This window comes from Elephantulus edwardii, unplaced genomic scaffold (genome assembly GCF_000299155.1).
Source record: "Elephantulus edwardii isolate Elephantulus edwardi_28Jun2011 unplaced genomic scaffold, EleEdw1.0 scaffold00191, whole genome shotgun sequence".
Taxonomy (NCBI): Eukaryota; Metazoa; Chordata; class Mammalia; order Macroscelidea; family Macroscelididae; genus Elephantulus; species Elephantulus edwardii.
In genome coordinates, this window is record NW_006399941.1 from 889,536 (window position 1) to 915,725 (window position 26,190).

Consider the following 26,190-nt stretch of genomic DNA (forward strand, 5'->3'; position numbering starts at 1 on the left):
TGTGTGTGTGTGTGTGTGTGTGTGCATGTGTGTGTACAGTTTCTTTGGAGCATTTTAAAGTTTGTACTCTTTTCTGGATTCTTTGAAATTGCATGAGAGTAGGAAAGGATTGAGGCCCCCACGCCCATGCCCACCCCCACCCAAGGCTGAAAGACTGTAAAGTAGAAGGCCAGATAAGAAAAGGATGATTTTAACCAAGGACAATGGAAGCAATGACTGCAACAATGGGTCCATGCACAGCAGAAACTGCGAGGCTAGTGCACTATGAGAGCGTGGTGGTTTTTTATGTGTGTGTGCTATGAGATCATGTCAACTTGACAAGACCTAACAACAACAAAAGTAAGGTAGACTTCAAAATGTTGCCACCTATTAAATCCTTTTATCCATCAAATGTTAACATCAAGTGTATTGTTATGTCTAGTTCTTACACTATCTGAACAACCTTCCTCATTTCATGAGAAGAATATTCAATTGTATGTATTTAAACCATGCTCTACATACATTCTATAAATAACAAGTACACTTCTGAATAACCTGCAGTACAATGATGTTTACAAGTATCCTATCCTTAGAAATTCCTGGCCTTTCAGAAGGTGATGAGGAATCATTTAGATAATAGTATCTGTTATAAGCATGACCAATGAGGTTAGACATAAGAATCACTTCTGAGTATGTACTTCAAAGCATTCAAGAAACATGTCAACAGAGAAAAATATTAAAGCCATCAAGTGTTTCCTCTTACTTGGATCCAGAGCCAACAGTCATGAAAGCAACAGTCAAGAAAGAAACTAGTATGTGACAGTGAGCAAATCTGCTACTGTAGGACTTTTTTCCCCCCATTCATTCATTGCTGCACTTCTCTCCCCACCCATCCCTTCCCCCACCACCCAGTTCACTCCTCTCTTTCAAAAGTAAAAGAAACACTCCTTCCCTGATACACAATCCCCCCGCACTCCTCCCACCACCCCAAGTACATTCCACTATGCAACCTTAACTGTGGACTCTTGTGATAACCATAAGACCCTATCATACATCACTTTTAAATTATTCTGAGTGAAATATCTCAGATGCAAAAGGACAAATATTGCATGGTGCCACTGTTGTAAAATGGGGCTGATATCAGGGTTGGGGTAAAACTGAGAAAATCTGGATAAATTGTGTATACTGCACTAAAACAGATGAGGGAGTGAATAATTTAAAACCGTAGGACTTTTTAAATGGTTAAAAAGCAAATTTATAACTCTAAGGACTAAGGTGTGCCAGACCTAAGCCATAGTATTTTCAATGACTTCATTTGCAGTGTGTTCGGCATTTAGAAGCTAAATAATGAGGAAAACAAATAAGGAAAAGCAAAAAAAAACTAGTCCATCTGAACCAGAATCAATGCACTGGAATTATTGTGGTGGTAAAGAAGACTGGATATTCAATAGATGGCTGCAGTGAGTTCAATGTTGCCTGCTGAACCGAAAGTTGGCAATCTGAACCCATCAGCTGCTCTTCAGGAAAATTGCAAGACCATCTGCTTCTATGAAGACTTACAGCCTCATGAACCCTGAGGGGAAATTCTACTCTCTTCCCTAGGGTTGCTATGAGTTGAAATCCACTGGACAATAGTACATGTTAGAGAAGAACTAATGAATTTTTCTTGGAAGAAATATAGAATGCATCTTTAAAGGTAAAATGATGAGGATTTTTTGCACATAATTTAGGTATGTTATTAGGAGGGAGAATTATGCTTGGTAAAATAGAAGACTGTGAGAGAGAGAAAAAGATTCTTGGTGAGCTGAACAGGTCCAATAACTGCGAAACATGTGCTCAAACTCAGTGACAAGATGAAGATGGCAAAGAATGAGACAGGGCTTCAATCTATGATATTCTCACTGTAAGTCAGAACTAAATGGACTGCAATAACACATGAGGATTTAATTTGTTTCTTCCCACTGTTACCTACTTTTCACGTGGCATCCGCTTCCTAAACAACCTGCCTCTGAAAACTCTGTGAACTTTGATAAATGATCATAGCTATAGAAAGACTTCAGGCCTTTTGTTCATAAGGTCATTATGAGTAGTGCTCGACTGGACAGCAGTCAACAACAACAATGGGTAGATAAAACCATGCTGTAGCTATGTGTCATTAAGTCCCTTGTGACTCACAGCCACCCTATAAACAAGAGCTCTCAACCCTGCTCTATCCTGAGCAAGCCTTACTGTCTCTGACACACCTACTCTTATTACCCTAGTCACTGAGTCAATCCATTTCATTGAGAGTCTTCCTCTCTTGCACTGTACTTCCACCCTATCAAGCATGGTGTCACTCTCCAAGGACTGATCCCTTCTTGCAACATGTCCAAAGTATGTCAGACAAAGCCTCGGAATCCTTACCTGCAATGACCAGCCTGGTTTCACCCTCTCCAGGACAAACATGTTTTTTTTCCCCAGCAGTCCATGGTACGTTCAGTACTCTTCTCCAGGACCATAGCTCTAAGGCCTCTCCTTCTATCATTCCCAGTCATTGTCCAGCTGTTGTACACATAGTCATTAATCTTAGTCTCCAGACTAAGACATCGTTGCTCTTCAGTACTCTGGAGAGATCCCTGACTGCAGACTTCCGTAGTGCAATTCATCTTTTGACTTCCTGGCTGCTGGTACCGAGAATGTTGATTGTGGAGCTAAAGCAAATTGAAGCTGTTAACAATCTGTCTGTCTCTTCACCATCTATCATGATGCTTCCAATTGGTCCAGTGATGAGAATTTTGTCTTCTTGATGTTGAGCTTCAATCCATATTGAAGGCTACAGTCCTCAACCTTCTGCAGCAAGTGCTTCAGGTCCCCCTCAGTTTCAGCAAGCAAGGTCGTGTCATGAGAGAATCCATCCATAATTTTAAAAAATGCTAAAGACATAATTAGACTATACTTTTCCATATTGCACTTATTAGGGTAAATCATGGCTTCTATAATAGATACTTGGAAGCAGGAGTGGCATCCACTTCCTAAATAACATGCCTCCAGAAACTCTGATACTCCAGAAACTTTGATAAATGTCAGTAGTTGTAGAGGGGTTTCAGACCTTTTGTTCATAGAGTCACTATGAGTCATGCTCAACTACAAGGCAATCAACAACAACAAAAACAACAGAATATATACGCCTAAGCTCTGGCAGCCTAGTCAGTAGGGAGTTGTCCTGCTGACCAAAAGGCGACACTTCTCTGGCAGTTCAAATCCACCAGTGGCTCCTTGGGAGAAAGATGAGCAATCTATTCCAATGTGATTTATTTATAACCTCTGAAAATATACTGAAGTGTCAGCTGTGAGTTGATTCTAACTCTTCTGTTAGAAAGTTTATAACAAAGAAAAAAAGAAAAAAAAAGCCCAAATCCCTTTGTGACTCAGTACAATAAAGTTTAGATTTGAAATTAGAGTCACCATATCAACTGCAATGATGTGTTTGTTTCTTCTACTTTGGGTGCTCTCCATTGGACAACCTTACTTGTGCTCACTCAGGGCCCAAGCTCCTTCTGTCTGACTTTTTTTTCCTATGCCAGGGACAATTTATTGAATAACCCAGAAAGTATTAAAGAATATGGAGGGAATACACAAAACCATTCTACCAGAAAGACTTTGTTGATGCTGAAAAAGTCAGGAAGTACCATATAAACAGGAGACAATGGTAATGAAAGAGAAACTGGAAGCTTCATTGAAGACACTGGGAAAAATAAGGCCCCAGGAATCAATAGGATACCAATTGACTTGTTTCAATTGACAAATGCAGCCAAGGATGTACTGACTAGTTTGTGCTAGGAAGTTTAGAGGGTGGCTGTCTGGTCAATGGATTGGAAGAGGTCTAATTTTGTTTCTATTCCCAACAAGGGTGATTCAACTCTGACTGTGGAAATTATTCAACAATATCACTGATATCACATGCTAGCAAAATACTGCTGAAAATCATTCAAAAATGGCTGAACAGTACATAGATAGGGAATTGCCAGAAGTTCAAGTGGGATTTAGAAGAGGCCATGCACAAAGAATATCATTGCTGAATGTCAGATGGATGCTGGCTGAAAGTAAAGAATACCAGAAGAATGTTTATTTGTGCTGTATTGACTAAGCAAAGGCATTTCACTGTTGTTTTATTACTTTTTGTGCATGTACCATCAAATCAGATGTGACTGGTACAGGAGGAAATTGTCCCTCCTTCTCCGGCAGAGCACCTGGTGGATTCGAACCATGTACCTTTGGGATTGCAGTACAGCTTTTTGCCACTAGGCCACCAGAGCTCCCGGCATTTCACTGTTGGATCATGACAAGTTGTGGCTGACATTGAGAAGAATGGGAATACTAGAGCACTGGATTGCTCTCAAGAGTTACCTATACCTGAACCAGGAGGCTGTTGTGTGAATGGAGCAGGGGGGCACTAAATGGTATGAAATTGAGAAGGGAGGGCATCAGGGATGTATTCTGTCTCCATAATTATACAGTCTATATGCTCAGCAAATTATCCTTGAAGTGAGACTCTATGAAGAGGAGTGTGGCATCCGAATTGGAAGGAGACTCATAAATAATCTGAGCTATGCAGATGACACAACCTTGCTTGCTGAAAGTGAGGAAGATTTGAAGCACTTGTAGAAGATCAAGGAATGCAGCCTTCTGTATGGATTGTGTTTCAATATCAAGAAAACAAAGATTCTTACCACTGGACCAATAGGCAGTGTCATGATGGGTGGAGAGGACTGAAACTGTCAACAGCTTCATTTTGCTTGGATCCACAATTAACACCCTTGGTATGAGCAGTCAGGAAGTAAGGAGACACATTGCAAAGGGAAAATGTCCAGTTCAGATCCTTTCCAAATTATTGAGAAGTAGTAATGTCAGTTTGAGGACTAAGGTACATCTGATTCAGGCCATGGTCTTTCTGATTACTAGCTATGTATCCGAGACCCGCACAATGAATACGGATGACAGAAAAAAAAATAAAAATTGATGCCTTTAAGCTGTGGTGTTGGAGAAGAACACTGAACATTCCATGGATATCCAAGAAAATTAACAGATAGGTCCTGGAGAGGGTGCAGCCAGAGTGCTTTTTGGAGACAAGAATGATGAGGCTCCACCTCATATGCTTTGGACTAGGAGCTGCTATTCCTTGGAGAGGAACATGATGCTGGGTTGGCGGGGTGGAGGGTAGCTGAAGAGAGAAGACCCTCAGCAAGGTGGATTGACAATGGGCTCTTGCGTGTTCGGAAGTGTGAGGATGGCGCAGGACAGGACTAGTTTCAGATTTTTTTTTCATAGGGTCGCTATAAGTCATACTCAAATCAATAGCACCTAACAACAACAACAACAGATCTTGAGAGCTTTCTTTATTCAGCTCAAGGTTGGCAAAAGAGACTGTGGCTAATGTCCACATGCTTCTTAATCACCTAGTTCTGGTAGTCATTTCACAATCTGTTGAAATACACAATTTAGCTGTTCAAACCCTGTCTAGCAATAACTCTACAAAAGACCAAATCAATATTCAGTTAGGTGTTTCTACCACAGGTGATGTTTACTTCTTGTCAATATCAATTTTTGTTTTGAAGATCTAAGATAGGTTCCAAACCATAACAAAAAGGAAACAAGTTGCTCTTGAGTCATTTCCAACTCATGACTACCCCATATGTTTTCTCTAGAGCATTTAGCATTATTGTGATTTTCTCCACCAAATTAGAATGCTAGAGCTTTCTTCCAAAGCATCTACAAATGGATTCAAATCTCCAAGCCTTCAATGTGTAGCCAAGTATTTAAATGATTGCATCACCCAGGAAACCCAAAATTCATTTCAGAAGAAGTTAAAACATCACATACATTCCATGCTCAATGAATCTTTGTGTCACAGAACAGAAATATCTATTATATCTCTTGTATAATTCAGAGTTGAGCTGTTTTTGGAACTACATAGTAAATAGCAATGATAGTGACAATTTAAAATTAAGATAAGAAAAAGGAAAAATAAGCATATATACAAGAGAATATTTTCCACTGTCAAATTTTCTATTATTAAGTTTTATTATGAGACATGTGTTCTCACTGTATATACATTACAAAAAACTGCTAAGCATTTCTGGACACATTTTTTAATCCCTCAGTGTTTCATTGTCTCTATTGTTAAATTGAAATATGACAATGACATGTATGATATACAACACTGACACTATGGCCATGACCTTGATTCCTCATACTACTATATCCATACTCCAATGACCAAAACTCCACTATTTTCTATGAATAAAGTTTTGTTGTTGCCATTGTTAATCTTATTGTTATGTGCCATTGAGTCACCTGTGACTAATAGCAACCTTATACACAACAGCTCTGAATCCTGCCCTATCCTGACCCAGTCTCACTATTCTGACACAACCAACACCCATTGCTCCAGTTACTGTATCAATCCATCTCATCCAGAGTCTTCCTCTCCTGTGCTGTTCCTCCACCTTCCCAAGCATGATGTCCTTCTCCAAGGACCAGTCTCTCTTGGACAAGTCCCCAAAGTATGTGAAACAGATCTTAAAATCCTAGCCTCCAAGGAGAAACTTGGTTTCACCCTCTCCAAGACAGATCCAGTTGTTTTCTTGGCTGGCTGTAGTTGTGAAATCTAAGTCTTGCATTTTCCCCCAACTTCCAACAAAAATAATGCTTCTAGTCTTACCTAAGTATGAAGATGGCACAGGATAGAACTGGGTTCACATCTTTTGTTCATTGGAGTCATTACGAGTAGTGCTCGACTCGACCGCACCTAACATCAACAATCTAATCTCACATAAATGGAGTAGTAAAGAAGACTTGTGAAAAATATAAATTTAAAAATTATCTTAAGGTGATCTTTGAAGTAATTCAAATATGTTAAGAGAAGCCAAAGTCCCATTCATAAACCCTGGATAGAGACATTTGTTGTTACCTGCTTTTGAGTTAGAACCAATTGATAACTGACACTTCAACAAGTTTTCAGAGGCTATAAATCATGTGATAGGTTGCTCATCTTTCTCCCATGGAGCATCTGGTGGATTTGAATCATATGTCTTTGGATGGCATAGCTTCTTACCTACTAGACCACCAGAAACAGAAATTAGAAAATAATATACCTATTGATGCAAAAGAAAATCTGCTCATCTCAGCAATGAAATAAGAAGAGAAGAAATAATGACCAGACTGTCATGATGTCTACAGAATAGTCTGACTTTAGAAAAACTAATTCGTTCTTTTTAAAGTTTGTTAATGGTAATTTGGAGGCAAAAACGATGCATGTTGCTAGCACAGGCTATTCTTTGGGAAGACAGAGGGTCAGCAAAGGACAGGAAGACCCTCAGTCAGGTGGATAGACACAATGACTGCCTCAGTGGGCTCTGGTGCATCAGGAAGTGTGAGGATGGCACAGGATGAGACAAGGTTCAGATCTGTTGTTCATAGTATTGCTACAGGTTGTACTTGACTCAACAACACTTAACAATAATAACAATGGTGATTATGCTCTGGATTTGGTAAATTTCCATGCTATTATAGACAGCAAAGGAAAGGCCTATTGCTACTCTTATAAAAACAAGTTCCACCACATTTGCCTGTAAGGACTACCCTGCTGGTATTTCCTCCAGGACAGACTTGTTTGTTCCTTTAGCAGTCTATGAAATATCCAAGACTCTTCACCAATGTCACAATTCAAAGGCATCTATTCATCCATCTTCTATCCTTTTTATTCATTGTCCATTTTTCAGTTAGTCTTTAAACTGATGACATCTTGCATTTTAGGAGTATGGAGAGGTACTTGAGAGCAGATTTTCCCAATGCAACACATCTTTTGATTCTTGTCTGCTGCTAGCATGAGAGTTGATTACGGATTCAAGTAAAACGAAATTGCTGAAAACTTCAATCTTTTCTCCATTTATGTCAATGTTGCCTAGTGATCCAGGAGTGAGGATTTTTGCTTTCTTGGCATTGATATTTAATCCATATTGAAGGCTATAGTCTTTGATCTTCAATCTGTAGTCAAGGTTGTATCACTCCCATAATACAGGTTGTTGTTGAATCCTCATCCTTTCCTGATGCCATATTATTCTTCACAGAGTTCCACTTCCCAAACATTTGCTCACCATACAGATTGAATGAGTATGGAAAAAAGGACGAAACTCTGATGCATACCTTTCTTGATTTTAAACTTGGCAATATTCCCTTGTTCTGATTGGACAACAGCTTCTTGGTTTATGTATAGGTTTTGCATGAGCATAACTGAGTGTTCTGGAATGCTAACTCATTTCAACGTTAGTCATAATTTGTCATGACCCCCATAGTCAAGCGTCTTTGCCATCAAGTCAACTACCATTCATAACAACTTTTCAAAAGAGAGATCAGAATCTTGTGTAATCATGTACCATTCTCACAATTTCTGCAGGGTTCAGGCATTTGCTACAGACTTTGAGTCAATAATGAATGTCTACAGATGTTTTTCCTCATTTTGAGTTTTGCCACATCGGCAAATGATGGTCCTTCCTTAGTTGAAAGCTTTACATCAACTGAGTCGTTAAAGTTTGGGCATGTTGCTAGGAGGGGCAATTCCTTGGAAAGGGGCATCATGCTTGGAAAGGTCAGTGAGGGAGAGACAGACCTTCAATGGAAAGGATTGACACAATGACTGCAGCAATGGACTCAAGTGTATCAGAGATAATGAGGATGACACAGGACAGGACTGGGTTTAGGTCTGTTGTTCAAAGGGTCACTATGAGCTGTACTTGGCTCAATGTCACCTAACAGCAGCAATAAAACCACCTTGAGGTGGCAACTCTTCTCAGTACCTTCTAGCCTAAGGGGTTCGTCTTCTGGCACTATGTGCCCCTCTGCTTTTCACAAGGTTTTCAAGGGCTTGCTTCCTCAGAAGTGCCTGGCCACCCTGTTTCTTTGCCTGCCTTAGTCTAAAAACATCATGAAACCTGTCTGGTTATTCTAGAACTCAAGTACGATGGGAAAGCAGCCTAAAACTGAAGGAAAATTAAGTACAGCTTTCACACTCAATATAGAGATTTATCTATAGTTCATGCAATATTTTATAACTTAGATTTACTAGGAGACCAAAGCCAACCTTCAGTTATATTTTTGTTTCCTTCTCCTTCTCTGAAAAAACTCTCAACCCTTAATTAGAAAATGCTGGAGAAAGATGTTTCTGGAGAACAATGAGATGCCTCCTCTCAAACCTGTTCTTTGCAGTTCATCCACCCCACATGTGAATCTTGAAAAAAGTTCCCAGCTAGTGCCCAACATGCACTCCCTCAATTAATTTTATGTTAAAAAAAAGTCATTTAGTGATGTCAAGATAGCCCTTTGTGAAATAGCTCAGTTTGGCATGCATTTGTTTTTAATTTAAAAGGAATTAAAATTAATTTTGTCTTAAAAATTTCATGCCACTTTCTGGGCTGATTAGCTGTACCCTGGAGGGTGATGAAATGGGGTTTGGGAATCACAGTTTTAGTCTTAGGAGAGAAAAAAGTAATTTATATGATTTCAAAATTATTTAATTAGTGGATGTGTACGGTCTGGATTTTGAAATCGAGGGAGATGACCATATGCTCGCTCTCCTCTAAATGAAACAGTGGCAAATTGCCACCCTATAACGCAGCAAGAAGTGGAAGTGCCTACCAACAACAAAGTGTGGTATGAATGTAAGGGTGATTCAGTAACTCAGTGTGGGTGTTAATATGAACATTTGCTCCTGCGTTAAGGCTGAAGTTTCTTATTTTTAGGGTTTGTTATCTAAAATTGTATAGAGTGGAATTACTACTAATAGATTAGCCAAAAGCTGAATGCAAGGTAAGAACGAATTACTGAGAGGAAAATGCCGTGCAATAGTCGGCTTTATAATCTACTGGACAAAGTTACTCTAAATCTCCCAGCATTACCTGTAATTTTTAGTTTGCGGGTTGTTAATAAGACATCAGTTTCCAGTGGTGGCAATATTCACTGGGGACTAGATACACTCCCTAGGTTCAAATTAACAGCAGAATCGTACAGATTTCTCGAGAAAGATATATAACGCTGTCAAAAACACAGCCTATTGTTAAATCACGTGTTAAAATAAGATCCTGAAGTCACAGTACAGAATTTTGAAAACTGTAATTGTGCAGTGGAAATATTATTTCTGAGAACCATGCGTCGTTTTCTAAAACAAAATATGCTTTCTCCTTAACACGTTTGCATTAAGCCATTCTAAAGGCACTCTTTGATGAAATTCAAAGCAACCTTCACACTTGATCTGAAAGCTCACGACATCCTTGGGAGCTCAGGAAGGTGAAATTATATTCTTTTCACCATTTCATAAAGAAGGAGGCAGTGTGCAGATAGAGTGTGGGGGTTATCCAAAGTCACAAGGCAGGAAAGTGGCAGACGGAGGAATCAAAGTCCCAAAGACCAATTCTGTCAAGATTCCACGTGGTCTAATGTGACTTTTTGCCTTCCCACACGTCTGCAACACGCTTAGGCCAGGCAAACAGAGCCCTAATTCGTTCTTACATTTGCTAGGTAATAAGCCTAAAATGAATTAAAAGGCATATCATGCCATGGCCTTGGGAAAAAACATCCTCTCTCGTTGCCATTACAGAGAGAGACGAAATCATATCAAAGTAAGCTAGACAGTTAAAAGGGAATAGGAAATAAAAAGAAAGTGGCCAAGCGGTGCTGGTGGCAGCTGTCTGAAAGGAAACATCAGCAGGATCAAATAACAGACTTTCTTAGTCGATTCTTGAAAGCACAAACTGAAGGGGGAAAAAAAGAGAAGAAAAAGACACATACACACGGCTATGCTGAATCTAAATACATATCCACACACACTTAGTTTCCTTTTAGAGGTATAATGGCAAGGCCCTCACGAGCAGACCCGATTATGCACCAAAACCAAATGTCTTTGAAGTCCTTCTCTCAAATCACTTACAGGCGCCCAGTTTGAGGTGAGCTGAAAGCTCATGCTTTGCATGGCTGGCATGGAGGCTCAAATAAAGCCGTTGCTTAAAAGTCAGATGTGAATGTGTGATAAGGGAGGCATCAGTTTACTCTAGCTCAAACTCAAGCTCATTGCCATGAAGTTGGAACCAACCCATAAAACATCCTCCAGCAGGTTTTCAGAGGCTGTAAATTGTACAGGAGACTACCCATCTTTCTCCTGCAAAGCAATTGGTGGATTTTCATTGCCTCCCTTTGGTTGGCAGTGCAATTCCTGATCCACTAGGCCCCCCAGAGATCACTTCTAATCTAGAGTTGTCTGTTACTGCAATAGTTTGTATAGGAATTGGGTAAAAAAAAATCACACAGAATTTTTAAGTCTTGAAGTCAGGAAACTGAGAACATTTCTCTGGTTTATTGAAAGACTCACATTTACAAGTCCTAGTGGTCAGGATGTTAGTGAATTCTAAAGATCACAACTGCACCAAAGCAGCACAGCACCACAGTCCAGCCACTTCCAATGGAAAACTCTTTCTGAACCCTCCACCTCTGTCTCCTGAGAAGTCCCTGCCTACCAGGCAACTTTCCTCCTATTTCTCTCTACTCCACAATGCCCTCTATCGCATACAGATTGGTTCAGGACTGAACAACTTCTCATTCCATTATATATGGTCAGAACAAGACAAAGCCAGCTCCATCAATACCTAACAATAATAGCTCACACCCAAGCCACACCAAATTTTCAATGATTTGTGAATACATCACGTTATTGTATCTCTAGAACTTTCTAGCCATAGTTCTTCCTGCATGGAATTTGTTGTTGTTGTTATGTGCTGTCGACTAGCCTGCAACTCATAGCAACCCTATGTAAAACAGTCCTAAATCCTGCTCTATCCTGTGCCAATCTCATTGTCTCTGACACACCTACTCCCATTACTCTAGTCACTGAATCAATCCACCTCATAATGGGTCTTTCTCTCTTGAGTTGTCCCTCTACCCTAGCAAGTATGACTTCCTTCTCCAAGGATTGGTCCCTCCTTTCAACGTGTCCAAAGTATACCAGATGAAGCTTCAGAATCTTTGCCTCCAAGGAGCAACCTGGTTTAACCCTTTCTAGGATGAACCTGTTCGTTTTCTTAGGAGTCCATGGTATATTCAATACTCTTCTCCAGTACTACAGCTCAAAGGCATCAATTCCCCTCTATCCTCCCTAGTCATGGTCCAACTCTCTGACATGCAACTAAAAAAAATGCATTTGGAAACTCATATTCATTGTTGAAGATTCAGCTAACCTCATTCCTCTGCATCAAACCCTAGAAAGGAACCCTTCAATATCTTCCAAGAGCACACCATATGCAAACAGATGTGTTATACTCTTACTACATTTCAGAAAGCTGGGAAGAAGAGCTGTAGAGTTGTTCCCACGCTAAACTACTACAAGTGACATCCAAATGCACAAGAAGCACCTAAAAAAAGAATAAACAGCAAAAGTAATGCAGCATCTTATAGTTCAGATGTTGTGTGCCATCGAGTCGTACCTGTAGCTGACCCTCTAGAAGGTGTTCAGAGGTAATTAATCAAACAGGAGGAGACGGCCCATGTTTCTCCCATGGAGCAGCTGGTGAACTTATTTGAGCCGCATACCTTTGGGATTACAGCACAGCTTCTTACAACTAGGCCATCAGAGCTCCCTTATTCAGATGATCAATGTATAACGATTCCACATTACAAACAAACCAGAAACCACTTAAAACTTGAAGACTATCCATTTTTAAAGAAAATTCTTTGTCTATTTCCAGAACTCTCCTTCTTGAGCTGTTAGAATAATAAAATAGGGTTAAAGGTAAGTGTCTCCAAAGAAAAATATGGTCATTTACTTCCAAAAGCTGGAGAAGAGTATTGAATATACCATGGACTGCCAAGAAAATTAACAGGTTCAGCCTGGAGAGGGTCAAACCAGGCTGCTCCTTGGAGGCAAGGACTCTGAAGCTTCATCTAATATACTTTGGACATGTTGCAAGGAAGGACCAGTCCTTGGAGAGGGACGTCATGCTTGGGAGGGTGGAGGGACAGCACAGGAGAGGAAAGCCCTCTATGAGGTGAATTGATTCAGTGATTAGAGTAATGGGAGTAGGTGTGTAAGAGACAGTGAGATTGGCACAGGACAGAGCAGACTTTAGGGCTGTTGTACATAGGGTCGTTATGAGTCACAGGTGACTCGATGGCACATAAAAATACCACCCCCTCCAAAAGATGACAACTAAGAAAATCTTGTATAAAACATGGTTATGGTGGTTGTTGTTAGCTATTGTCAAGTTGAGGACGACTCACAGCAATCCTATGAACAACAGATCTAAATACTATCCTATTACGTGACATCCTTATCTATCCCTCCTGGTGCCACTATGACAAAAGCTAACACCACCAACCAAAATGTTAGTTCACTTGGGAGGAATGAATTAACAGGAAATATGAGTATTGCAGTTAACAGCTTGAAGGAGGATATGCACAACTGTTCAAACAGGGTGAGGGAAGGGGAGAAGGTGTGGGAGGGAAGAAAAATAGGGCAACAGGGAAGAGTGGATTAATAGATAGGGTAAAGGAAAAGACAAGATGCAGTCAGGATTTGAGGAGGTGTGGTGGAAAAGGCATTGATCAATCATAATTAACATTTTAATTTCATTGTGAAAATATATTATCAGAGACCTCTCCAAAGTACTGAAGAGCAATGATGTCAGTTTGGAGACTAAGGTGCACCTGATCCATGCCATAGTCTTTGCAATTACTTGCTATACATCAGAGAGCTGGACATTGACTAGAAACGGTAGAAGGAGAATTGATATCTTTGAGCTATGGTTCTGGAGAAGAGTGTTGAATATACCACAGAGTGCTAGGAGGACAAACCTGTTCATCCTAGAGAGGATAAGACAAGGCTGCTACTTGAAGGCAAGGATTCTGAAGCTTTGTATAACATACTTTGGACATGTTGCAAGGAGGGATATGTCCTTGGAGAGGCATGTCATAATAAGGGCAAGTGTGTCAGAGACAATGAGATTGGCACAGGATAGAGATAGGGTCATTAGGAGTTGCAGGCACTCAATGGCACATAACCACAACAACAATAATGTGTATTAATGATCATATGAAAATAAATTTAAACATTTAAGCCAACAATATATGTCCAGACCGTTGTTGTTAGGTACCATGGAGTCAGATACTACTCACAGAGACCCTACAAAAATCCATATTTACACCTTGCCCTATTCTGTACCATCCTCATTCTCTCTAACATGCCCAAGCCCATTGTTGGAGGCACTTTGTCAGTCTGTCATTCTGAATCTTCCTCTCATTTGCTGACCTTCTGCTTTTCCCAGAACAATATGACTTCTTTGTATAATGCGAATAAAATCTAACCTTTGTTTTCAAATATATTTCTTTTTTTATTATACAACAACTAAAGATTTTTATTTTTCAAAGAAAAAAGCACACAGGGGGTGGGGGGGGAGGATGGGAGGATGGGCTGGGAGAAAAATCCAAAGCCTCTGTAAACTTCCATTAAAATGAATTTTTTTAAAAGAGAGAAAACAAGAAAGCACTTGATCTTTCTTTTTTTATGATTAAATTTTATTAATTTTAATGAACATTTACAGAGATTTAGGATTTTCATTCATTCATTGTTACACTATTTTCTCTACCCTCCTCCTCAGTTCGTTCTTCTTTCCCCCCTCCTTGAAAGTCTGTTTTAATTGTCCAATTGCCACAGTGCTTGTCAAAGCCAGTTCTGATTAATCTTCTTTGTCAGTGTGTCCTTTGCCACTCCCTATCACTCCTCCCTGAGAGAGAGACTCCCCCCTGATTCATAAGGAAAAGGGGATGGTGTATTCTCTTAGCTACTTCGGGCTGAAAAGGGACTCTGTAGGTTTCAGGGGGAAGGTCTTCTCTCACTACTCTAAAGGGCCCCTTTGGCAATCAGAAACACATAGACTATTATGGAGATTGATTTTTTTTTAAAATTTAGATGCACTGTTATCAATTGTTCTTAGCCGTACATGTTCATATCCTTGAAGATGTATCATGGAAGTGTTGGCCTGTGTCAGGAAAAGGAAGTCTTACTAATATACAGTGCCACCCAAAGGTAATAATGGAGGTCAGAATTGCTTCCACTGTGGAAAGCTCAGCCACTTCAGTAGACAGTGTCACAGACGAGAGCCACAGATAGGCAAGAGAGTAGAGAGGAAGCTCCCACTCACTTGCTTTAAGTGTGGCTCTGAAGGACACTTGGCCAAGGGGGCCCACATCAGGTCCTTGTGGTTGACAGGACTGACAGACCCCAGCTCCCAGCTGGAAACAGAGGAGAACGCTTCAACGATTTAGATCCTCCCAGAAGAGCTGTGGGTGAGCATTAACATTACTGGTAAGTATATTCATTTTCTCCTAGACACAAGAGCCTACTATTTGGTCCTAAAAGCCTTCTGAGGTCCCAACTCTTTCACTATCTCTTAGTTGTTAGAATTGACGGAAAACCTCATAAGCAGTTCCTTACTTCACCTCTGCCTTGCATGCAGACATCCGAGTTGTAAAACACATCAGTGGTAGATGGAAATTTGCTCCAGGACTTAAGAACAATAAACGACATAGTTGAGCCTTTACATATTGTGGTGCCTAACCTTTATACTGTAATAGACAAAGTGCTAGTCAATAGGCCTTTTATTGTAAGAACTACCTTCCTTGTGTAACTTGATTTGTGCCACTATTAGAGCCTCTACTTGGAATATTATTGATTTTTAATTTTTGACTCATGTACTTTTAACTAGTTAGTTAAATTTGTGTTTTCAAGTATATTTCAATTCATAATGCCCCTCCATTGAGTTTTCAGTGCTGAAAATATGAGACACTGTCCATCTTTCTTCCATGGTGCAGTTGTAGATTCAAACCACTGGTCTTCAGATCAATAGTTGACCATGTTACTCATTACATCACCAGAACTCTTCCTAGTGAAAATAGAGAGAAAATAAGGGGGGTAGGGGAGTAGCTTAAAGTTGAGAAATGCGAGGTTTGTCTATCCCTTATGCAAAAATATTCTTCCCTCAAATGACATATTTAGTCTGTTAGTTCCCCAAAAGGGGTGATGGGGATTAGCTTTACCCTTGAATCAAAAATAATGGCTTTTAACTGGGCCTCTAATTCAAAAATAAGCCAGTCGAGTCAAGAGCAAATAACATTTGCTTTGAAAATAATTAGCTGAAAAAGCTGAACCCTCAAAGTGACCCTTTCTTCAGGCATAATCCAAAAATTGTAAAATATTGTACATTGCTTAATCGGTCTTTTGGTTCCTGAAATAGTTAAGGCAATTTTTATGTCCTGTTTAGGATGTTTCCTTGATGATTGCTTGTTTCGCTCCGCTTTGCAGAGTACCCTGTGTACCTTGGAAAAGGGAGTTATTCAGACACTAGTGAATAGATAATGATAACTTGATCATTGTAATTGATTCTGATTATAGAGTATAAGGTAGAGGGGGAAAGTGGAAATAAAATAGCTTGCCTTTTATTTCTGACACTGTATTTGATTGTGAACAGTCATTGAATTCAGCAAGAACTCTAGTTAGCCTGCTTTTTAAACTACAGACTGGATAGGTCATGGATTGTGACTGTCTTAGCTATCTAGCGCTGCTATAATAGAAATACCACAAACGGATATTTTTAACAAACAGAAGTTTATTCTTTTCCAGTTTTGGAATCAGGAGCTCTGGTAATCTAGGGAATAAGAAATCGCACCTCCAAACCAAAGACGAGCTGTTCAAGTCTACAGGGGGAAGATGGGCAGTCTCTTCCCATGTAATTGACAGCTACTGAAGGGTCAGCTAGGAATCTGTTCCAACTTAACAGCAATAGGTGAGCTTTCTAAGAGCCTAGAAGTTCAAATTCAATGTGTGGCACTAGGGAAAACCCTTTTTGTCAGTTTTGGATGAAAGTACTTGCTTCCTTCAGCATGTTTAGGCCAGGATTCCAGGGTGATCTCCAGCTTTCTTGGCATTCCCTGGTATCAAAGAGCTTCCTAATGCAGACACTTGCGTTCAGAAGGATGGACTCTACCCCTGGCAGTAATTTCTTGATGAGACTGAGCCTCCTGACTCTTATTTGGCTTTCCTCCTCTTTTATCTCTTACAAAAGGTGCAATAGGCCACATCCTGGGTAGACTTGTCTTACATCAGATGAATCAAGGTCGTTATGGGAATAAAGGGTGTTGCATTACAGCTTTAAACTTCTTACAAGTATTTGACTTTTCAGATGGTGGGAGATGATGACATAGTTTCCACATTATATAATTATGTGCATGTATTTACCAAGGACACAATTCAATCCATGACAGTAATTAATCATTACAATGAAACCAGGTTAGATGCAAGTGTGTCAAAGCTCATTAGACTCATCTCAACATTTGGAGTCCGTGTGTAAGCACCATTGTCGAGGATTACACCGACTTTTCAAACCACTAGTAGACTTTCTCTGAAATAAAATCACTTCTTTCCTCTTGACTGACAGTGAGTGGAACTGTCAACGTGCACAAGTGGCGAGAGCCTCCCAAAATTTTGTTTTCCAAGCCATGGAGGACAGTCAGCTGTTGGATGACCTTCACCCATTGAGGAACCCGGATATCTCTGCTTCTCAAGTAGTTTTCTGTATCTACGGACATCATCCAAGTTGGAATTAATAGCCTGAACAGAGGCATGATTTAATCAAGTGTCCTTGGTGCCTAGTCCAGCATTTCAATTTAAGGATTGAAATCCAGTTTCTGCATTTTGAAAATCAAATCCATTCTCTGCGGAAAATTTTTACAAAGCATCTTGGCACCTGCACTGCTGAAAATAGATCCAGCTCTATTTAAGAGAAAGTAACGGCAAATCAGGGATTTGTGCAAGGGCAGTAAAATGCAGTTAAGTGTGGTGGTGCCAGGTTTTAGTCCAGAGACAAGGGGGTTTTATAGCACATTATAAACTCCTGAAATGGGAGGTTATTAGAGGATCAGTTCACTAACTGTGTTGTGGTTCTAGCAGGCGCTGCTCAGCTGCACTCTACTCTCCTGCTGGGAGTTGCGTCTTCCGAGGTGCTGAGAACATCCATCAGTCCCTTTCAGCTGTTAAGGCACTTCATTTCTTCTAGTGTTCCCTTCATCTTATTCCCTTTCCCCTGCCCCCACGGGTCTCCGAGATCTACAGTTCTCTTTGGCCTCTTAACAGGTATAATGGATCACAAGCTGAACCCGCATCACAGAGCCCTACTTGATAGTACATTATTTCTCTCCTGCTTCATCTATTCTTTCCTTTCATTTGGTGAGTCACTTCCCTGCCATTCTTCCCATTTAGTTTCTGTATGCAAAGAAATAAAATTAACAAAAAAAAATGTCCACTCGCCTTTTGAAGTTACCTCTCAAGAATTGATCTTCCGATCTTTTCCACATAACAAGGAAGATAGACCTAAATTAACAGGGGGAAAAAAAGCTAGATCAATCGAGATAGATACATAGATTTACAGAAGTACAGATTACAGAGTGTATATACACACACTATGCAATAAATATATTTCTATTTGTTGTTGTTCTTAGGTGCCATCAAGTCAACTATGACTCACAGTGACCTTGTAAACAATAAATCTAAACTTTGCCCTATCCTGCCCATTCTCACAATCTCTAATATCCCCAAGCCCATTGTTACAGTCACTGTCATCAATGAAACTTTTTGGAAGTCTTACTTTCTCTGTATGACCTTCCACCTTTTCCAACATGATGTCCTTTTCCAAAAACTGGACATTCCTGAGAACATGCCCAAGTATGTGATATGAAGTTTCAGCATCCATGCCTCTAAGGAGTACTGTGTTTGCACTTCCCCCAAAGAGACTTATTTGTTGTTTTGGCAGCCCTTGGGAAATTCAATACTTTTAACCAATATCACAACTCAAAAGAATTGACTCTTCTTCTGTCATCCTTATTTATTGTGTCCAACTTTCAGGTGAATAGGAAGTCATATAAAAGATCATGGCTTGGATCAGACACACCTTAGTCTTTAAACTGCCATTGCTGTTATGTTGGAGAGATCATTAATAGTAGACTTTCCCAGTGTAAAATGTCTTTTGATTTTTTTACTTGTTGAAACATAATTACAACAACATTACCATGAGTGTTAATTATGGATCCAAGTAGAATCAAACCACTGACAACTTCAATCTTTTCTCCATCTATCACGATGTTGTCTATTGGTCCAGTGGTGAGGATTTTTGTTTCTGGACGTTGATATGCAAACCATGTGGAAGGCTGCAATTGTCTGGTGCAAGTGTTTCAAGTTCTCTTCACTTACTGCAGACATGATCATGTCATCTGCATAACATAGGTTGTTGATGAGTCTTCCTACAATCCTGACATCCCATTCTTCATTATATAGTCCAGGTTTTAAAACTATTTGCTCAGAGTTCAGATCAAATAGGTGTGGAGAAAAGACACAACCCTGACGGACACCTTTCCTGATTTTGAAACTATGCAGTGCTCCTTTGCTCTTTTCAGACAACAACTTCTTGGTCTAGGTATAGGTTTTGCATAAGCACAATTAAGTGTTCAGGAATTCCCATTCTTTTCAGTATTAGCCATAGTTTGTTATGATCCAGACAGTTAAATACCTTTGCACAATTAACATAGCACAAGTAAACATTTTTATGGTATTGATATATATGTATGTAGAATGTATATGTGGCCGACTCTGAGAAGAATGGGAATCCCAGAACATTTGATTGTATTTATAAGAAACCTATACTTGGACCAAGAAGCAGTCATCAGAACAGAGCAGGGGACACTGCATGGTTCAGAATCAGGAAGGGGGTCTGCCAGGGATGTATTCTGTCTTCATATCTTTTCAATCTTATGCAGAACAGATCATCCAGGACACTGGCCTATACGAGAAGAAATGTGGCATCAGGACTGGTGGAAGATTCATCAACAACCTGCATTATGCAGATGACACAACCCCACTTGCTGAAACTGAGGAGGAGCTGAAACACTTGCTACAGAGGGTCAAGGACTGCAGCCTTCAGTACGGATTGAGGCTTAACATCAAGAAAATGAAGATTCTCACCACTGGACCAATTGGCAGTATCAACATGGATACTGAAGATATTGAGTTAGTTAACAGTTTTAGTTTGCTTGACTCCGCAATCAACACTCTTGGTACCAGTATCCAGGAAATCAAGAGACGAATTGCATTGGGAAAGTCAGCTATCAGGGACCTCTCCAGAGTACTAAAGAGCAATGACGTCAGGATGGAGACTAAGGTGTGCCTGACTCGGGCTATAATCTTCACAATTGCATGCTATGCATAGGACATCTGGACAGTGACTAGGGATGATAGAAAGAGAATTGATGTCTTTGAGCTGTGGTGCTGGAGAATAGTGTTGTCCTGGAGAAAGTGAAGCTGGAATGCTCCTTGGAGTCAAGGATTCCGAAGCTTCCTCTGACATACTTTGGGCATGTTGTGAGGAGGGACCTGTCTTTGCAGAGGGATATCAAGCTTGGGAGGGTGGAGCGACAGAGCAGGAGAGGAAGACCCTGGATGAGATGGATTCCTTCTGTAATTGGGGTGGTGGGAGTAAACATGTTAGAGATGGTGAGGTTAGTACAGGATAGAGCAGAGTTTAGGGCTCCTAGGTCGCTAGGAGTCGCAAGTGACTCAATGGCACATAACAACAACAACATGTGTGTATGTGTATATAGATGAAAGATTGATCTATCCAATTGATGGATAGATTGGAGAGATTAGATAGATGATAGATAGAGAGAGAGAGAGAGAGAGAGAGATATGATAGCTAGACTGGAATAAATCTTTGTTCCCATTCTAAAAAGAGATGATCCAGCAGAATATGAAATTTATTGAACAATATCATAATGCTGACGGTCATTCAGAAATGGCTAGGATGTGCAAGGGGAGAGGATTAATCATGGGTTTGTACAATTTCATGTGTGAGGGTGAGGGAAATTGGAAGAATCTGGTCTGTAAAACAATACCTTCTAATTTTGTGAATAGTATAATTTTAAAAAAAAAAAAGCTAGAATAATACATTGTCAGAGAACTGTCAGAAGTTCAAGTTGGATTTATATGAGCCCATGGCACCAGGAAATTATTGCTGATGTCAGATGAATCCTGGCTGAAAGCAAAGAGTATCAGAAGTATAGCTACTTGTGTTCTATGGACTATGCAAGGACATTTGACTGTGAATTCTAACAAATGATGGCTAACCTTGAGAAGAATTAAAGTCCCAGCATACTTAGTTATGCTCACACAAAACCTACAACTAGACCAACAGGCTATTATGCCAACAGAGGAAAACTATATGGTTTAAAATAAAGAAAGTTGGATTTTAAGGATATATCCTTTCTCCATACATATTCAATCTGTATACTGAGCAAATAATTCACGTAGTTGAACTCTTCAAAGAAGAATGTGATTTCAGGATTGGAGGAAGATTCATCAGTAATCTTTGTTATGCTGATGACACAATTTTGCTTGCTGAAAGAGAGGAGGACTAGAAATATTTGCTACAGAAGATTAAACACTACAGCCTTCAATATGGATTGCATCTCAATATCAATGAAACAAAAATTTTCAGGACTGAACTCATAGGCAATATCATAATAGATGGAGAATATATTGAAATTATCAATGATTTTATCCTACTTGGATCCACAATTGATACACTTGGTACCAACAGTCAGTAGATCAGGAGACATATTGCAAAGGGAAAGTCTGTTATGAGGGACTTCTCCAAATCATTGAAAAGCAATTATGTTAGTTTGAGGACTAAAGTAGGCCTGAGTCAGCAGCTTCAGTCATTTGCTGTGCATCTGAGTACTGGACAATGACTAAAGACGACAGAAGAATTGAAGCCTTTGAACCATGGTCTGACAAAAAGGGAAGGTGGAAGCAGAGGAATAGGGATGTGGAGGGGGAGCGAGGGTTAATCATGGAGTTGTATAATTTGATGGAAGAGGTAAGGGGAATTGGAAGAATCTGTTCTCAAAAAAGTGTATTTGAATTTTGTAAATAAACTAGTATAAAAATTAAAAAAAGATTTTTTAAAAAAATGAACAAACAGACATATCTTGGAGGAAGTGTATCCAGAATGCTTGTTGGAGGTAAAGATGATAAAACCTCATCTCACATACTTTAGACGTGTAACTAGGAGAGGCTATTCATTGTCAAGGGACATCATGCCTGGGAACATGGAGGGAGACAAAAGAGATTGCCATACTCTGTGGATTGACACAGTCACAGCAGCAACAGGGTCAAGCATGTCAGAGATTGTGAGGATAGCAAGGTTAGGGCAGGGTTCAGATCTTTGTTCATAGCATCACTATGAATCTTACTCGACTCGATGGCACCTAATAACAACAACAGTTAGAGAGATAGTTATACTTATTGAGATAGGTGTATGCAGATATAGAGACACAGAGAGAATGAGAGTTATCTGTGATTTGATTCTGACTCATAACAACCTCATGTGTTTCACAGTATCACTGCTCTCAAATGGGTTTTACTCTTGCAGAAGTCCATCTCCAGGCCTTTCTTGTGAGGTACCTCTGGGTCTTGTCTCATGTCTAAGTTTTTGATTAGTAGTTAATTGTTTAATCAGTTACAACACTAATAGACTATGTTTTTATTTTTGTTAAATACTGTTTCATTAACTATGACTCAGATCAACTCTCTGGAAAGAAAACAAAACTGAACCTTGCTCTATCCTGCACCCTCCTCATAATATATACAGAGTTTATATAACATTGATTTAATCACTGATCTTTAATATAATCCTGGTAATATTTACATTATTTGTGTCCTAGTAGAGCTCTGAAGGCCTACTGGTAAGACACTAGGCTGCAATACTAAAGGCACATGGTTCAAATCCACCAATTGCTCTGCAGGAGAAGGATGGGATATCCCTCGTGACATTAACTGAGTCTGAAAACCCACTGGAGGGTCAGCTATGGGTTGGTTTCAACTCAACAGTGCACAACAACAATAATAGATTATTATTTGATTGTGTAAAAGAAAAAACTATTAACATGGATATCTTCACAATTTGAAAGGTGTTTTCTTAAATATAATATTCTGGCTTAGAGAAAAATGAAACTTAAATATTATGAGCAAGCAAACAAAAATAACAACACCAAAGTTTCCAGAATAATCAGTCCCTTTAATTAGAATGTTTAATCAGACTGTTAAGGTCATTCATTTATCCTAATATCTATACTTTTACACATTATTTTCATTCATTTGTGGTCATCAGGTGGCCTAGTACTTCCTGGAAGAACTGAAGTACATACTAGAAGAAAAACCACAGGGTTGGTGACCAGAACATACAGATTCATATCTCAGAGGTAATGTGATTAGGGGCCTAGTGGCTTTGGGCAGATTATCTGAAATATTGAGGTCTCAATTTCCTTGTCTCTATTAAGAACTGTTTAAAAGCAATATATGATTAGGCATTATACATAAGACAACAGTCCAGAATAAGAGGTACACGACAAAGAGGACTGTAAAGAGCCAGGGAGGATGAAGGAAATGGAACAACAGTGAAGGAATACTTTTTTTAAAAAGGTGAACTTGGGGTGGGGAAGAAAGGGGGAGGGAGGGAAATGTGCAACAATGAATGAAGGAAAATCCAGCTTTTCTGTAAACTTTCATTAAAATCAAAATTAAAAGAAAAAAATTATTTAAAAAAAGGGAAATTGAAATAGAACACTAGAATCTTGCTAAGTCAAATACTGTATAAGGAAATTTAAATTAGCACTTCTCTTTGCACTGCTGAACACAGTCCTTTGCAGTGCTGAAACGTCCTTTCTTTTCCTTCCTATCCACGTACCTTCCTTTCCTCTTCTATTTGTTCTTTCTGAATCACTGTTTTCCTTCCCTATATTCAGAACTCACTCTGTATAAAACGGAAAACTTTCTTGCTTCTTTTCTCAATTCAAAGATCATTCCTAGTAGAAAATTACTTAGTTCTCAGATTTTAAGTCCTCTCAGTTCCCAACTATGCCCCAGATAAGGGTCTATACAGATATCAAACATAAGCTATCCTACAGAGTAGTTTCTGATAATAAAAAAGATCCCATGGTAGAATAAAGATCTCCAGGATGTATTGACTCTCCTAGTCTGGGCTCAGACTAGTAATCTATAACAGACAGAATTTTTAAAAAGAAATACTTAACCAATCTGTATTGCAAACAAAGGAGCAATATAGTTAATCTCCAGAAAGGATAGCTTTTTCATTTAGAAGAACATCTAGAGGGACCTTTTGGGCCTTTTTGAAAAAAAAGAAAAACGTTACTTTTTCTCTGCACTGTAAAATAAAAAAACTAACTTGTCTTTAGAAAAGGATTTTGAGTTTCTGCTCTTGAAAGCAAACGGGAGTGGATCATAGGAACGTAGGGAAGATGAAACAAATAAGGCAGCTATAAGAATAGAAAATCTGAGGAAAATCACCTAGCCAACTGATTGGAAGAGATCCATATTTATTCCCATTTAAAAAAAAAAGGTGATCCAACAGAGTGTGGAAAGAATCAAATAATAACATAATCACATACAAGCAATATCCTGCTATTATCCAAAAATGACTGGAACAGCATATCAACAACCTGCCAGATGTGCAGGCTGGGTTTAAAAGATGCCATGGCACTAGAAGATTCTAGCCAATATTGGGTGGATCTTAGCTGAAAGCAGAGAGTACCAGAGAAATGTGTTTCATTGACTATGCAAAGGCATTTGATTGTGTGAATCACAGTAAGAGAAGAATGGGGATCCTAAAATTGTGCTCATGTGAAACCTATAGGAAGCAATCGTCAGAACAGAGCAAGGAAACATTTGATTTTTCAAAATCAGGAAACGTGTATGTTATGGATGTATCCTATCTCTATACTTTTTCCATCTACATGCAGAACAGATCATCCAGGAAGCTAGATTCTAAGAGGAGTATGTGGCATCAGGATTGGAGAAGACCCTTCAACAATCTGCACTATGTAGATGGCACAACCTTGCTTGCTGAAACTGAGAACTTGAGGTATTTTCTGCAGAAATTCAAGGATTGTAGTTTTCACTATGGGTTCAATAATCAATACTCTTGGCACCAGCAGTCAGGAAATAAAAAGATAAATTGCACTGGAAAAATCTGTCAAGGACCTCTCCAGAGTACTAAAAAGCAACAATGTCATTCTAGAGACTACGGTATGACTGATCCAAGCCATGGTTTTTGAAATTACTTAATGTGCATCAGAGAGCTGGACAATGACTAAGGATGATAGAAGAATTGATGTCTTCAAGTTGTGGTGCTAGAGAAGAGTATTGTCCATATCATGGACCACCAAGAGAACAAGCAGATATCCTAGAAAGGGTGAGATCAGGCTGCTCCTTGGAGGCAAGAATTTTTTTTTATTTTCTTATTTTTGTGTGAGTGTACCATCAAATCAGCTCTGACTGGTACAGGAGGAGATGGTCCCTCCTTCCCCAGCAGAGCTGGTGGATTTGAACCGTGCGCCTCTGAGATTGTAGTTGCAGCTCCTTGCCACTAGGCCACCAGAGCTCCCCGGAAGCAAGAATTTTGAAGCTCCATCTCACATACTTGGGGCAAGTTGCCAGGAGGTACCAGTCATTCGAGAAGGACATCATACTTGGAAGGGTGCAGGGAGAGTATAAGAGAGGGAAAACTCTGGATGAGATAAATTGACTCAGTAACTGGAGTAATGAGGTTGTGTGTATTGGAGACAGTGAAATTGACTCAGTATAGGGAAGAATTCAGAGCTATTGTATGAGTTGGAGGCAAGTCAACAACACAAACTAACAACATTGCAACAAATGTTGTCATTGTTGTGTGTTGTGGAGTTGGAAATGACCCATAACTGAATCTCTAGCAAGTTTTCAGAGGCAGTTAATTGCACAGGAGAAAATTGTCTAAGGAGCAGCTGGTGGCCTTGAACCATGTGCCTTTGGGATTGCAGTGCAGCTTCATACCACTAGGCCACCAGAGCTCCCTTAATTAATGTTACAAAACAAAAAGTATGTGAATGGCTGAATGTAAAAACAAATTTGCTTTACAAATTTTGTCGCATAACACAATAAAAAATGTAAACATAGGACTAGAACCAGATCAAAAGAATGGGATTTATATTTAAGTTACAGTCAACAACTCCTTGTTTGTACACTTTTTAGGATTGGTG